The sequence below is a fragment of the Cervus canadensis genome, chromosome 13 (assembly GCF_019320065.1).
Source record: "Cervus canadensis isolate Bull #8, Minnesota chromosome 13, ASM1932006v1, whole genome shotgun sequence".
NCBI lineage: Eukaryota > Metazoa > Chordata > Mammalia > Artiodactyla > Cervidae > Cervus > Cervus canadensis.
The window spans coordinates 6,663,663-6,678,465 of record NC_057398.1 but is presented as its reverse complement, the minus strand read 5'-3'; the positions used below and the strand labels follow the sequence as shown (position 1 = coordinate 6,678,465).

Below are 14,803 nucleotides of genomic sequence, written 5' to 3'. Positions count from 1 at the left end.
ATCTTAGTGCTGAATGTATCTCTAAGGCAGAGGGGATAGAATTGTAGGAAAAAAAATGAATGTGTCAAAAAGTCCTTGCAAAAGAAATTTCCAACATTTCTTTGCTTGTTCTTGGACTAAACAAATATCTTTCCTGTGAAAAATGACAAATATAATTTTTCCCCAATAGCCCAGCCTCTCTGGTCTCTTGACTTCCGTGAATATGTGGTTCCTCTGAGATACGTAACAGCATCATGTCGGTTTTAGCTTGAGAACTGTTGGGGTATCAGTAGGTGGAGGAAACAGGAGGGTATGAGTGAGTGTATATGTGTGTGTGCACACTCCCTGTGTGCCTGTGTGTGGTGCCAACAATGGTGTATCCTTCCTGGACTAAGATTCTATACCCGCTCTTTGAATAAATTGGACAAGGTGGTTGAAACATTTGGCCCAACATTACTGCCTTTCCCCTTTGATTTGTAGTTAACAAAGAGAATGTGGCCATTGTGTTAACATTCTAGACTTTGCTGGCAAGTAGGGTCCATAAAAAAAGATGATTTCTCCCCTCCCTCTGTGTGCAGATTGTGTCTATCTGTAACTGACAGCCCAGATTTCTCTTCCTTTTTCAGTTCGTTCTTTCACTCCTTTATACAGCAGACAATAGCCAAGTACCAGCTCTGTACCTGGCAGTCTGCTAGGTGTGGGAGACACCACAGAGAAGGTCCCTGACCTAACGGGGCTTATATTCTGGCATGAGAAGACAGAAAGCTAAACAAATCCCATGATCTCAATTCACAAAAGTCACCACGGAGGTTGAAAAATCACGGAGATAGGATATAACCAGCAGGTGTGTGTCTGTGCGGCACAGTGTGGATAAGGATACCGGAGAAACACCCTCTGAGAAGGTGATGGGTGAAGACAGTCTGGTGGGCGGGGGGCGGGCTGGCATACAGGGACGAGGGTTCGCTGCTGGAGAAGCAGTGGTGATCCAGCAGGACACGTTTGCTTGTTCAAGTGAGTTCTCCTTGTACGCACTACATTCTAATGGAGGGGGTTTTCTTGACCTGTTGATAAACCAAGTGGGAAGTTGGACTCCTCTAGGGATGGATGTGAAAGTGTCCGCTGGGATCCTTTATATGGGAAAATGAAGTGTTGCTTCCCTTAGAGGTGGAAATCTTGATGGAGAAGCTGAAAAACTTGAGAGCTCTGGTCCCACATTGCCACTGATAGATTCTATCCTTTGAGGAAGTCCTTTCCCCTCTCTGACTTCTGTCTCTTTCTGAAACAAGGTGTTGGATTGAGTGATCTGAAATTCCCTTCCATCACAGACAATCTTTGAGCCCGCCAAGAACAGAAACTGAGATCAAATTTTCCTGCTTGAGAATCCCAATTAATATGGACTCACTCACTAGGATGTTCATAGCCCAGTCCTGGGTGGAAACAAGCATATGAACTGGAGTTGCACTTGACCAGTTCCTTCTAGAGTCTAGAGGAGCCATATTCAGACACTTGACACATTTTACTCTCCTTGATTTGATCTGTTTTATGGCTTTAGTCCGTAGGGAGCTCCTACAATAGGCAACCAGCAGAGAGAATTCCAAGCACAGGCCAGACCTGCCAGCATACAGTGAGTGGAGGCGTCTACCCTGACCACACGCAACTGCAAGAGAAAGGGCAAGCCTGACGGCAGAGAAAGGCCAGACAGGAGTCCTAGGGTCTCGCCCTTCAATAATAGATGATCCCGCCTAACAAAGGTCTCTGGTTAAGGCAGCCCTTTACTGTGATCCTCTGGCTTGCTGGCACAGAAGCAGCCTTCTTTAGATCCTGCTGTAAGGTTCAGAGAACCCCATGGCTGTTTATTTCTTTGTTGGGTCTGTTGAATGATGTTCTATCATTCAGGTCAAAGAAACACCCCGAGGTCCAGTAAAGATATAGGATGAGGGGGGTATCATTGTAATGTGTTTTGAGCATTCCTCCTACATGGAAGAAAGCATCTAAAGAGACACATAGTGGATCAGATGTCATCCTTGACTTCCAGGAACCTTCTTTACATAGACTCATGCAGATGCCTAACATGAACACAGGTCAGAGAGAAGGGAGGGATGGATGTAGTGAAGAGGAGGGCAGGGGATGCATTGACACTTAGAATTGGTCCTTAGGGATAATTCGGATTTCAAAGGTCAGAGACAGGGGTAAGGAAGGGCCTTCTCAGACAAGAGAGCACAATGACTAAAAGCTAGGCACGGAACAGAACTTCCAGGAAGAACAGTGAAGTATCTGGGATTCAAGGGCAGGAATCTTCAATTTAAATTTAAATTCCAAAGAGCTTGACACGGAGGAAACCAGAGCTCTACCCTTTTGGAATGAAACGACTTTTGGTCCTGATGTTTCTGGTTCCCATTCCAGAAGAAGCATAGCTGCCTCCTGCCCTCTTTTCCTCCCCCACCCCCTCCCGCAGTTGTAGGAAACCTGAAAGGAGAACAAGGCTGTGGTTTTCAACAAGCTTGCATCATCTGTGATCAGGGAAATATTTTAAAAAAATTTCATCTATCATGGCATTCTGATGATTTGCTTCAGAGTTAGAAGCAAACTTTAGCTTAGGATTCTTCATTATTCCTTTGCTGTGGTTTCTAACTGCCATGTCTGCCTCACCTTCCTCCATCTAATGCCCTTCATCTCAGACACAAGCCTTTGGACATGTCTCTGTTCCTCTCTGATTTCAGTTCCCAGATCTCACCTGTCCATGTTCCCCTCTCACCAATCCTCATCATCCAGATACCTCTGAGAAACAAAACCACATACTTCCTGGCAACCACCCTGGTCTGATTATTCATGCATCATCATGGCCTTGTCCCAAATTAATTCTACCTTGTCTTTCCCATCAATATTCTTTTCATCTCGGTGTGTGCCAACAGACTGATTCATGTTTACTCTTGACACGCATTTGATGATTGTATAGAATTTTACTAGCTAGTTATTTTCTGGGCTACAGTATTTAGTTTGTGATCTCTACATTTCTTCTCTTTACAGCGCCATGTTGATAGTTAAACAGCAGTACCATTGATTATCACATCTTTGGCCACGTAACAACACTAGTGGTAACAAAGAAGAACTTTTATAGACTATCACCTTCTCAAAGCTGTGAAACAAATGATCCCATTTGATAAATGAGAAAACTGGGAGATTGACTTGCGACTTAATTAGGTGATTAAGTTTAAGGTCACTTTGGTAGAGATAGGAAGGGCTTGAACTCAGGACCATTGAGTAGAAACAGTGGTTCTTGGGACAAGCAGCCTGCTCTTAATTCTGTCCAGGTCCACCTGGATCCTCCAGAGACCCTTCAAACCAGAGGTTTCCACCATCAGTGGAGGCTTGTTTAAAATGCAGAATCTCTCCCTCTCCCCCAAACACATTCTGATTCTGAGGTCCTGGAGCCCTAGAATTTTCCTTGTTAACATGGACCCCTGATGTTATTGATGTAGGAGTGTATGTTGAGAAATTGTAGGACAGAGTGGAGAAGTTTTTTCAGTCTGATAGACTAAAAACGCTCTCTTTCTGTTTTACCTTCCATTGTATGCAAATTTGAGTTCATTCAGGGAGAGATCATTTATATTCTGCTTTAGTTCTTATAAAATACCACTTTAATCTTATTTTAAATAGCTGCATTTCTGGAAGAGACCATTTTATCCCAAAGAGAATTTTATTTCTGATGGTTTCAGATAGGACTCTTCTTTTAATTCTCTTTTCCTTTTTTAAATATGACATCATAATCGTCTTCACATCTAGATTTTGTGTTATACTGGTGTCTTTTCATGGAATATTGCCAAAACTGGTATTAATGATGGAGTTGTCAGAACTGTATTCTAAATGAGAGTAAAATTCAAATAAGGATCCAGATGAAAAATACGTCTATAAATATTTGAAAAGACCTCTCTCTCTCTCCATCCACCCCCCACCCCACTCTGTCTTTTGGCAGTTTTTCTATTGAGCAAAAGGAAATATTGAATTATATAAATATCTTAGGGAATGCATTTTGTTACATGCACCATCTTAAGAAATATTCAGCTAAATTCTGCTTGTCAGAATTCAATAGAGGTCAGAGTACTGGATAAAATATGAGTCCAGCTTTGATTTCCTTATGTAAATGTTTTCTCTAAGGTATATCCATTATGCCAAATCTAATGGTTCTAATAACCACTCCAGAGCCATCTAATTCAATTTAATTCTCCCCGATCAAAAAATGCAAAACAACTTTTTGAAAGACAGAGATTAGCTCTATTTCTACCACTAAAGGAAATGAGAAAGGTATTAAAGAAATGAGATCTCAGGCAGAGGTTTCAATATTGATCTCGTCCTCCCTAAGTCTGATCTTGTATACAGTACATAGAGTGAGATTTGGTATGAAAATATGCATTTGTAAGGCCCAAGGAAACTGGAACAAATCATCTATTTTCAACTCTTCTTTGCGGGAATAGTATTTTTCCTTCGAATCAGGACAAAGATTTGAGTTCACTTCTCTCAAGATTTCAGATCATTGCCTTATAGCTATAGTTGCACACAAGTGATGGTCTGGTTTCTTACACAAATGTCACATTTTACAGAAATATCATCTTTCCATGGAAGATATTTAACCCTGTCTTGAAAAAACTAAAGAAAACAAGTCTGAGACAATACATTTCAAGTGCCTTCATTCTGATGGGAACGATCCTTTGGTCATTCACATTCCTACTCTCCATCCCTTTTATGGCTCTTAAACTATCTTTAAAACTTTGTGGGAGAGTGTTGTCCACCCATCTCAGTTCTTGGCTCCATCCACGATGAGCTGCTATAGGAACTTGTGTATTTCCATCTCCTTTGAGAGAAGTCTTCTTCAAGCAGGAACCTCAGTGGCAGTTCATGAGTGCTCTTAGCCTGTGGGAATCTGGCTAGTGTCTGGAAGCTTAGAGCCCACTCTCTCTTGGAAATGACTATGTTCTAGTTAGAGGTAAGGGGACTAATGATAAAAATAGCTCCTGTTCATTGACCACAGGCTTTGTGCCACCTACTGGGCTAAATCATTTCCCAAATGTAGTTAAATCTCATCTCACAACAGCTCTGGGTGTTAGTACTTTTATTCCCATTTTACAGATGGAAAAGTTCAGGCTCTCAGTTGCTTTGGTGCCCAGTGAACTCAGAGTCAACATCCGAACCCTGGGCTTTCTGACATCAAAGCCTCTTTACTAAATATATGCTACACTTACTGAAAATACAGACAATAGCTGATGACCAAAGACCAGGAAAGAGCAACAGAAAAAGAAATTTATCTCCAGGGTTAGAAGGAGTCCACTAGAAGCTAGACGGCTTCATCTAGTCCAGTGTGGTAGGTCTCCTTTTTAAATGATTTCCCCTTGCAGGCAGAATTCTCCGGAAGAATGCTGTTGACAATGTTCAGTGCATCATAAATAACATCCCAGGTGCTCCAGCTGCCCCCTCAGCCACTCTCCTCTAGAGAATTTCCATCTGAACCACCCCCTCCACTCACATTCCTTCTTATTCCCTGCTCCCTACCACCGACCCCCTCTCCTCCGCCCCCGACCTATTTCGAACTTAGTGTCAAGTGTTCACATTTGCTGATTGCTTTTTAAGTACTCCTACTATTTTTGGCTAGCATTTTTTTCCCTCAAAGGAGTACTGTCTCCACAGGATCTATTGCTTTTGTATTGTTGTTTAGTCGCTAAATTGTGTCCGACTCTTTAGCCACCCCACGGACTGTAGCCCACCAGGCTCCTCTGTCCATGGGATTTCCCAGGCAAGAATACTGGAGTGGGTTGCCATGTCCTTCTCCAGGGGATCTTTCTGGACCAGGGATTGAAGGCAGGGTCTCCTGCATTGGCAGGTAGATTCTTTACCACTGACCCACCAGGGGAGCCCATTCAATTCTAGTTAGTACCCAAATGTTCCACAAACGTTTTTGTTGGTTGTCTGATAGAAGATCACCTAAGCTGCAGATTCCTTGAAGATTGGGTTGTGTTATTCCTCTTTGGTTCTTAGCTGAATAGGACCTAGGGCAGGAGCTCACAGAGGTTTGATGCGCTAAACCAAATATGGAGCAGATTGTCCTATGCTCTGCAAAGGCGAAACACAGAGGATCCTCAGATAAGTTACATTTGGGTGAGTGCAGAGGTCAATCAAGATAAGTCTATATATAACTGCAATACTGTATTGTAATAATAGGAGGGCATGGCAACCCACTCCAATATTCTTGCCTGGAGAGTCCCCATGGACAGAGGAGCGTGGTGGGCTACAGTCCATGGGGTCACAAAGAGATGGACACGACTGAGCACCTAAGCACAGCACAACTGTAACACGATGCAGAACAAGATAAAATATCATAACAAGGATACTAAGCGCCAGCGCACTTCAGAGGCTGGAGAGATCTTACCTGCTTACCTAAATGAGGGGATCGGAGGGCTTTAGATGTCCATCGAACCCTCATCCCTGGCACCGGGGACAGGTCACGTTGTTGTTCTTTGCAGTGGCAGTGGGAGGGGCAGCGTGGAGAAATCTTTTACTTTATAATTTCCTGATGAATGAGTATTTTATGACAGATTCATTCTTCTTGCAATTAAAATGAAAAAGAAAGGACTAGGTGATGAAGGCAGCACAGTACTGGGTTTGGAAAGCTCCGTGGGGGTGCTGAGGGACAGGAAGAAGGATTCCAGCCTAAAGATGCAACACCAGGAAAATCCATGAGGTGGGAAAGTTTCAGGGAGCCAGGACTGGGAAGGCTGGGCTGGCATGCTGATTTCCTTCCTCAGAAAGGTGGCTTAGATGGTAAAGCGTCTGCCTACAATGTGGGAGACCTGGGTTCAATCCCTAGGTCAGGAAGATCCTCTGGAGAAGGAAATGGCAACCCACTCCAGTACTTTTGCCTGGAAAATCCCACGGACGGAGGAGCCTGGTAGGTTACAGTTGATGGGGTCACAAAGAGTCAGATACGACCGAATGACTATACTTCCACTTCCTCAGAAAACTACAAATAGAATTTCCATATGATACAGCCATCCTATTTCTGGGCATAAAGCTGGACAACACTATAATTCAAAGATACAAGCACCCCTATGTTCATAGCAGCACTATTTGCAATAGTCAAAACATGGAAGCAACCTAAATATCCCACGAACAGATAAATGGATAAGGAAGACATGGTGTGTATACACAATGGAATATCACTCAGTCATACAAAAGAACAAAATAATGCCATTTGCAGCAAATGGATGCAACTAGAGATTATCATACTAAGTGAAATAGGTCAGAAAGAGAAAGACAAATACCATGTGATATCACTTATATGTGGAATATAGCATATGGCACAAATAAACTTACCTACAAAACAGAAACAGACCCACAGACACAGAGAATGGGGGGAGGGGTGGGCTAGGGGTTTAGGGTTAGCAGATACCAGCTATTACATATAGAATGAATTAACAAGGTCCTAATGTACAGCACAGGGAATTATAAACAATATCCTTGGATAAATCACAATAGGAAGAACATATATTTGTGCATAGTTGAGTCACTTCACTATACAAGAGAAATTAATACAACATTGTAAATCAACTATACTTTGATAAAAATAAATTTAAAAGTATTGATATTCTTATCCTTCTGTTTATTCCTCTTTCATTTGTTTAAATGCATTTCAAACATAAACACGTATATACCCACATACTCAGTCTGTTCACTCACTCACTATATCTCCTCCCTTAGCTACGTTGGTTCCACTGGAAGCAATGAGGACAAAAAGTCAATTAAAATTTCTATGAAATATCCATCTACTGCTTTAGTTAGTCACAGACTTTTCATCAGTCAGCCCCTTCCTGGCTGTGATCATTTCCTGTCATTTCATTCTTTTCCTTGCTGTCCAGGCTGAAGACCTCACCTCCCACCCACTGCGTTTTTGGTTTTAATTTTTTTTTCAATTCTGAAGTGAAAACCCATGACCGGTTTCTTGAGCCTGACTCCTTTGTTGATGTACATCTTTTGTATTTTAAAATATTTCTAAGTATTTGTTTGTCATCTATTTGTTCGCCTACTAAAGACTTTTCAAGCAAAAAGAACCTAACCGCAAAAAGAGCTACCCAACTGAATATGACTGTTGCTGGATCAGACTCCAGTGGTCTTTGTGATGGTTGATTTTCTGTGTCAAAGTGGCTAGGCCGTGGTACCTGGGTATTTGACCAACTCCCCTGAATGCTGCCATGGAGGTGTTTTTCAGATGAGTTTAACACTTAAGCACCAGAGATTTTGAGTAAAGTAGATTACCCTTCGTCATGTGGGTGGCCCTCGTCCAATCAGTTAACACTTTAAGAAAAATACTGTCCTCTTCCAAGGAAGAGAGAATTCCCCTGGCCGTGGCAGACTACCTCTGGACTCAAGCTACAACATCAACTCTTTCCTGGGTCTCCAGCCTGTAGGCCGACGCTGCAGGTTGGGACTTGCTAGCCTACACAATTTTATGAGCCAATGATTTAAAATCAATCCATCTCTCTGGGTCTCTTTCTTTCTGGAGAATAACCTTGAGAGCGATACAGCCTTCATACCCATATTCCTCTAGCAATCTTACTGTTTCTTCTTATATTCAAGAAATAACCTATTGGATAGCCAGCCATGAGATGCCAATAAAGCGATTCTTCTTTACAGTGACAATACCCACCCTTCCCCTCCTCCATCTTTTCCCCCTGCATGAAAATTTATATACATGAGAACCCCAGAAATCATCCAATTCTCACCTTGTTTCATATTTTTTTCTTTGCTTTTCCCATCAGTGGCGGAAAGTGGAATTTGGCTGCCATCACTGATAAAATAGATATTGCAACTTTGAAAACCCCTGCCTTCTGGTTGAAATCTCCACGGCTTCCTTCATCTGTCTCTCATAAGTACTGTTTACCCGTGCTTTACTCATCTGCATTTCTCTCCTCTGAGCCCTCTCCAAGTTCACTCTTTGACTTAACTGGGACCTTCACTTTGATCAGAGTGATATTTTTCATGGAATGACACAGTGTCCCTGGGATGAAGTCAGGTATTGGGCATTGCCAAGCATCTCCCACAGAAATCTATTCCTGAGTGAATGTACATCAACCTCAACCATAGCAGACATCAGCATTTACCAAGCCCTACCTACATGCGAGGCTCTGAAGCAGATGATTTACAGCCACCGTTTCATTTTGTCCTGTAAATTAGACACAAGAGACTTTATTGATTGTTGCCCTGATGCTGAACTCCTGCTTTTAATAAGAAATGAAACCTCTGAGCTTTGGCTGGGTACATGGACATTAGAAATAAAAATTAAATCTTCCAGCCTGTCTTGCATGGAGATATGGCTTGTGTGACTAACTTCTGGCCAGTGGACTCTAAGAGGAAGGGCTATGGGGAACTTCTGAGAAATACCCTTAAAGCAAGGATGGTGCTTTCCCTTCTGCCTGATGACTGGACTTTGGACAGAGTGCCTGGAGCTGGCAAAGCCGTCTTGAACCATGTGGTATGAATAGGACGGTGTGGCAGGATGGTGGGACAATCGGATAAAAGCAGCCTTCAGCCCTGATGGCCTGTGGAGCCATGCTACTCATCTGAAACTACTTGCATCCAGGTTATTACTATTCTCTTTAACATCTTAAGTCCCTCGGGGTTTTTGAGTTTCTGTCACCTGTAGCTGAATCTGACACTAATGGAGTCAGTAGGTTCAAATAGTCCCATTTAAAAGAAGAAGAAATTGAGGCTCAGAGAGGTTAGACAACTTGTTCAAAATTACCTAAGTAGCAAGTTGTAAGTGCTAGAGCCTGGTTCTCTCCCATGCTGAAGCCCACAGCAGAGCTTCTTGTTGGTGAGTGCAGGCCTCTAGGTAACCTTCTTATCTTTTTCCCTGATGGAAAGATTCTCTGACGAAGCATAGTTCGGTGCAGCTGCTGTTGTCTGGAGAGAGGTTCAGAGGCCCCTTCATGAAAGATGCTCCAACCAACCCCTGTACCCTCGACCATTCAGGAACCCTGGATAAACTTATCCCCTAGCTACCTGATATGTTTGCCAAGTAGCTCCTTTTTAAAATGCAGGGTAGCATGGATGTCTTGCACACCCTGTCAGACTGCTAAGCCTGCCTGTCCAAACAAATCTACTCTGCCATGACTTTATTCCCCTGGCGTGTTGATACACACACTTCTCCCACTGGGGCTTGGGGCCTGAGCATGTCTGAGAAATTGAATGGCAGCAAGTTTCCCTGCCAACACCCAAGCAAACATCCCTGGAAACAGGGAAAGGGAGAGCCTTACTGTGCAGTGGCCTGGCTTCTGTGTGGCTCTTCTGCCAAAGGATTCTGGAAGCTTCCTTCAGATAGAGAGACCCTCAAGGTCCTTCAAATACTCAACAGCAGTCTATGCCACAATCAGAAAGACAGCCCCAACAGAGAAAAATGTGTTCTTTTCCTGCTTGTGAGAGTCCAGGCTCTGATCTAGTTTACCGTGTGACCTTGAAGAGAGACAACGTGTTGTGTTGAAAAAGCACAGGTTTGAGTGTTTGAAAGTGTGGCTGCTTGGTTACAACTCCCATGCTGTATCATTCAGTCTTGGGCAAGCCGGGTAGACTCTCCGAGCCTCTCAGCTATAAGATGAGAATTCATTCATTCCCCCACCTCTCCAGGTATGATACATCTCTCCATTCATCTGACTCAGTTTCATAAAATGTGCAGTTTTCTATCTCTGGGCACACAGAGATAAACCGGATATAGTTTCCCTGCTGAGTTGTAGCAGCATTATGGCAAATCTCAAAGTGTTAATGGATATGATGGTAATTGAGAAGGTAGAACACTAAACGTACAGTCAAAGAGTTATTTTTAAGTCACAACTTTGGTAACCTCAATTTTCCCTCCTTTAGGGTGGGAAACCCAAAATATGCCCAAGGGAATCAATGGAAAAATAGACATCGACTAGCAAACTGGTTCCTGAGGCCACTAGCAAGAGTTGGGTCATAGATGGGGCATCAAATGTTGAACGTGGACTCATGCTAGAACAAGTATGTACTGAGAAACTCCATGAAACTCTCCATCCTCAGAGCCCTTGCCCAAGTTCGCTGTATCTAAAGAAACCGCAGGCCGCAGACTCCTATCCTTATGATTGGGAGATGTCTCTTGTCAGCCAGGAGAGAAATTTCAGTCTTTTATTGAAAGCATTTTGCAGCAGGAAACTTTTTTTTTTTTTTTTGCCAGTGCCAACATAATTTAACTATGATTTAATAGCTTCTTTCATTTACTTGTTAAATTATGCCTCTCCATCACCTTCCCTTTGGGTTTTCCCGCCTTTTGGTCCTACAACCTCCCATTATTTATTAATGCCCCATAATACATGATAGAGGCAAGCAGAAAGCAGCCATTTCACAATGATTTAGGAGGCTCCTGGCAGCGACACAATAAGAACAGGAGCATATGTTCTGAGAGTCTCCCCTGTACTTGCCTCTTTGGACCTGAGTTGGGTAGATCTCGGTCATCATCTACGTGAGTCCTCTCCACCCCTCTCTATCCAGCCCCCTGGCCATTTACCTGCCCTGAGCCAATTCAAAACACTTGGCTCAAAATTACTAGTGAGTCACAACTCATGTTTTTTTTTTTTTTTCCAAGTGCCAACTGCTAGAATGAGCATGCTTCTCAAAGTGGTACTTAACCTAAATGACATAAAGAGGTAATTTGCTTTCCCTCCAAGGGAGGAGCCCCCTGGGGGATGAGGAAGTTTCAGATGGTTTCAATCTTTAGGGACTCAGTTCTTAGAAGGAAGGTTAAAAGAACCTAGGTCCCTGCATCTCCTGCAATTTTTTTCTGGGAAGAGCTTGGACCGTTTTGATTTGTGGGAAGACTCTCACAGGGAATGGAGTGAGGATGCTCCCAAGTACAGACTTGGAGGTATTTCACGGCTTCCTCAAGGATACATATGGGCTCCTAGCTGGACGCTCATCACAGTTCTGCTTCCTCCGGGTGTTTATGAGAGTCACATCTGTCCACGTCCCCAGCCTACTTTTCCTCCTCCTCGCCCCTTCCTTTCTGTTTTGGACCAGACTAGTCCTCACTCTGAGTCTGTGAATGGCCTGTGGGGGTCCTACAGGTGACGGGAGAAAGGGCACCTAGGAAAGCACAGTGACCGAGCCGTCGTCACACAGGTGAAGACTGGCAGAGCCAGAATCAGAGCCAAGCTTTCTTTTCGGCTGTAAACGTCTGTGGAGGTATGTTAGTATTTAATCTTTTGCAGATAATATACACTCAAGCCCTTAGCACAGTGCCTGGTATGTAAGGCGCATTGGCTTTCCTTTTCTGCAGACCACCCAAACCCATGGGCTTCCCAGGCGGCTCAGTGGTAAGGAATCCACCTGCCACCACAGGAGATGCAGGAGACGTGGGTTTGATCCCTGGGTCAGGAAGGTCCCCTAGAGGAGGAAACGGCAACCCACTCCAGTATTCTCGCCTGAAAAATCCAAAGGACAGAGGAGCCTGGTGGGCTACAGTTCCTGGGGTCGCAGAGAGTCGGGTATGACTTAGTGATTTAGTTCCATAGCAGGGCTTCACAGGAGGGTCGGAGGAGTGCGTGGACAGATCCCTGGAGTGAGAGACTTGGGCTTTCATCCTGCTTGTCCACTCACTGACTAGGCAAACTTGGAGGGGCTGCATGGCTTCTGTGGGCCTCAGTCTTCTTATCTGTAAAATTGGGAGATTGGGTTATGATTTGAGATCCTTTCCTGTTGTAACTTTGCTTTTCAGACTGCCTTAGTTGAGGCTGTCAAGGACTTAGAGTCCCCCCCAAACGAATAAGGAAGTCATGACAAGCTCAAAGTAATTGAGGCTTTATCATTGTTATACTGGGCGATGGTCAAATCAAAGCAGAAGGATTTCTTGTCCTTTTTGGCAGCCCAGCCCCTTATTTCTTTCCAGGTCCCAGATGCCACTTGGCATATGTGATGCTATGTTCCCACTGGTTCCCTTTCCAGCTCTGGAGGAGCATGACGGCAATGAAGCCTGGGCACACTCGTGATTCCCCCTTCATCCTCCAGTACACTCACCTGCCTCCCCGCTCCAGATGGCAGCAAGAGTCTTGGAGGCCTGGCATTGCACCCTGGGGACTACTCTGACTTTCTCCTGGGGCCCACGCAGCCATTCCCCATCTGGTGGTCTAGAATTAAAGCCACGGACGAGAGAGGAGACCGGAGGTAAAATAATCGCTGGAGTAGAGACCCTAGTCCCTTTGCCCCTCCATGATGTTACCTCCCATTCCCTGCCCTGCCCTGCAGAGGGTGGGAGAAAGAATCAGTCAGATCAGAGACTGGAGCTTTAGGTTTCTCTTGCTCACCCCAAGTTCTCCTCTCTGCAGCAACTTTGACTTCGTGGTGACCTCCACAAACCTCCTGTTCACATGTCTGCAGTGCCCCAGGTTTGCAACGACATGCTTCACTCCTCCAGAAGTTTCATTCCTGTGGTGCCAAGGCTGGGAGACTTTAGCAAGCCAGGCTGTTCTGTAACTAACCTCAATGTGGAATCTGCCTAAGCCTTGAGTAATGTATTCCTTGCATTATTAAACACAGATTAAATATATATGGATATTTAAATGTAATGTGTTATTTTCCTAAATCTAGCTTCACTTGATGTTCCTTTGACTTTTCATTGCTCATCGTTGTCTCAGGGATCATGAATCACAGGCAGGAAGAAGCTGGAGCTTTCTCAGCACCAAAGACTTTGCAATCCCATTACATTTGCCCAGGAGACACAGCAGTAGCTCTCCCGCCCAGAAAATTACTGCTAGGGTTCTTCACATGGGAATGTATTTTTTTTTTTTCTTCCTAGACAGAGCTTATTTCTCACCAATGATTCAAAGGCTAGGGCAGCCAGAGCCTGGCAGACTTGTGGGTTTGTTTCTGTTCTGCAAGAAAGCTTGTGTTCAGGGCAAGTCATTGAATAACAAATTCAGACACAGCCAGTGCCTTCACCCTGACGGCACCTTCGCCCACCCACCGTCAACTGTACAGACTTGTTCTCCCATGGGTGCTTGGAGGACCCCAATAAGTTCTGCTTGATTTTCTTTCTGAAAATAATGTAGTTCATTTTGCAAGGTTCCTGCTCAATACCCCCAACCTAATGGTAAGGAAATTAGATCTATCCACAAAAGTGGCACATTTGGAGCAGAGGCTGTATATAACCAGGTCCCCTTTTGTAAGTGGAGGAATAGGGAGTGGGTCTCGATTATCTGCAGTCTTTGCAGGCTCTGACTTTTTATAGATATCTTGTGCTTCCAAGGAAGTGGAAAGGGGGATATAGATACCATGCATTTTCCCAGCTACCCCTAAAACACGCTTCCCTCTTGGTCTTGGTTAAAGATTTTCCATTTGATGTCGATCAGTCGATTGATCAGGAGCTTCTGTTTATCTCGGGTTAGTGTGTTAGACCATATGCCGTTCGTGTCCATGTTCTGAGTGAGTTCATATTAGCTAACAAAACCTGATGGCGTCTATTTCTTCCCCATTCCTCATGTTGGAGCTTAAAATCAACCACTGAGGGAGTATTTACACCATGGAAACCAGCAAAAGCTAGAAAACAGGGCATTTATCCCCCTGCTGGAGAACTGGTTGTTAAAATTTGTAAGCACACTACTTCCATAAACTCCCCGAGGGCACTAATCAATTCCTATAGCTCTCTTTATAGCTAGCTAAACACCATATTAGCATTTACCGAAAGCTTTTAAAAGATGAGCATAGAAGACATGTCAAGTTGCAAATCTTTCCCAGTTTGACTATAAATAAGTTATCCTCTCCTTTGAGTGCCATG

General features: G+C 43.9%; 1 long non-coding RNA gene across 2 annotated transcripts in view; it reads left to right on the top strand.

The window, feature by feature from the left end:
- LOC122452482 overlaps positions 1 to 13,497 on the top strand; it is a 58,850-nt gene extending 45,353 nt beyond the window's left edge. Inside the window, exons 1-3 of one of the 2 annotated variants that reach the window (XR_006272712.1) lie at positions 11,785 to 12,216; positions 12,976 to 13,194; positions 13,356 to 13,497. This is a non-coding gene — a long non-coding RNA (uncharacterized LOC122452482). Of the gene's footprint in view, positions 1 to 11,784; positions 12,217 to 12,975; positions 13,195 to 13,355 lie in introns of those variants that run through there. The other variant, XR_006272713.1, reaches the window with a different exon arrangement.
- Positions 13,498 to 14,803: the final 1,306 nt, after the last annotated feature.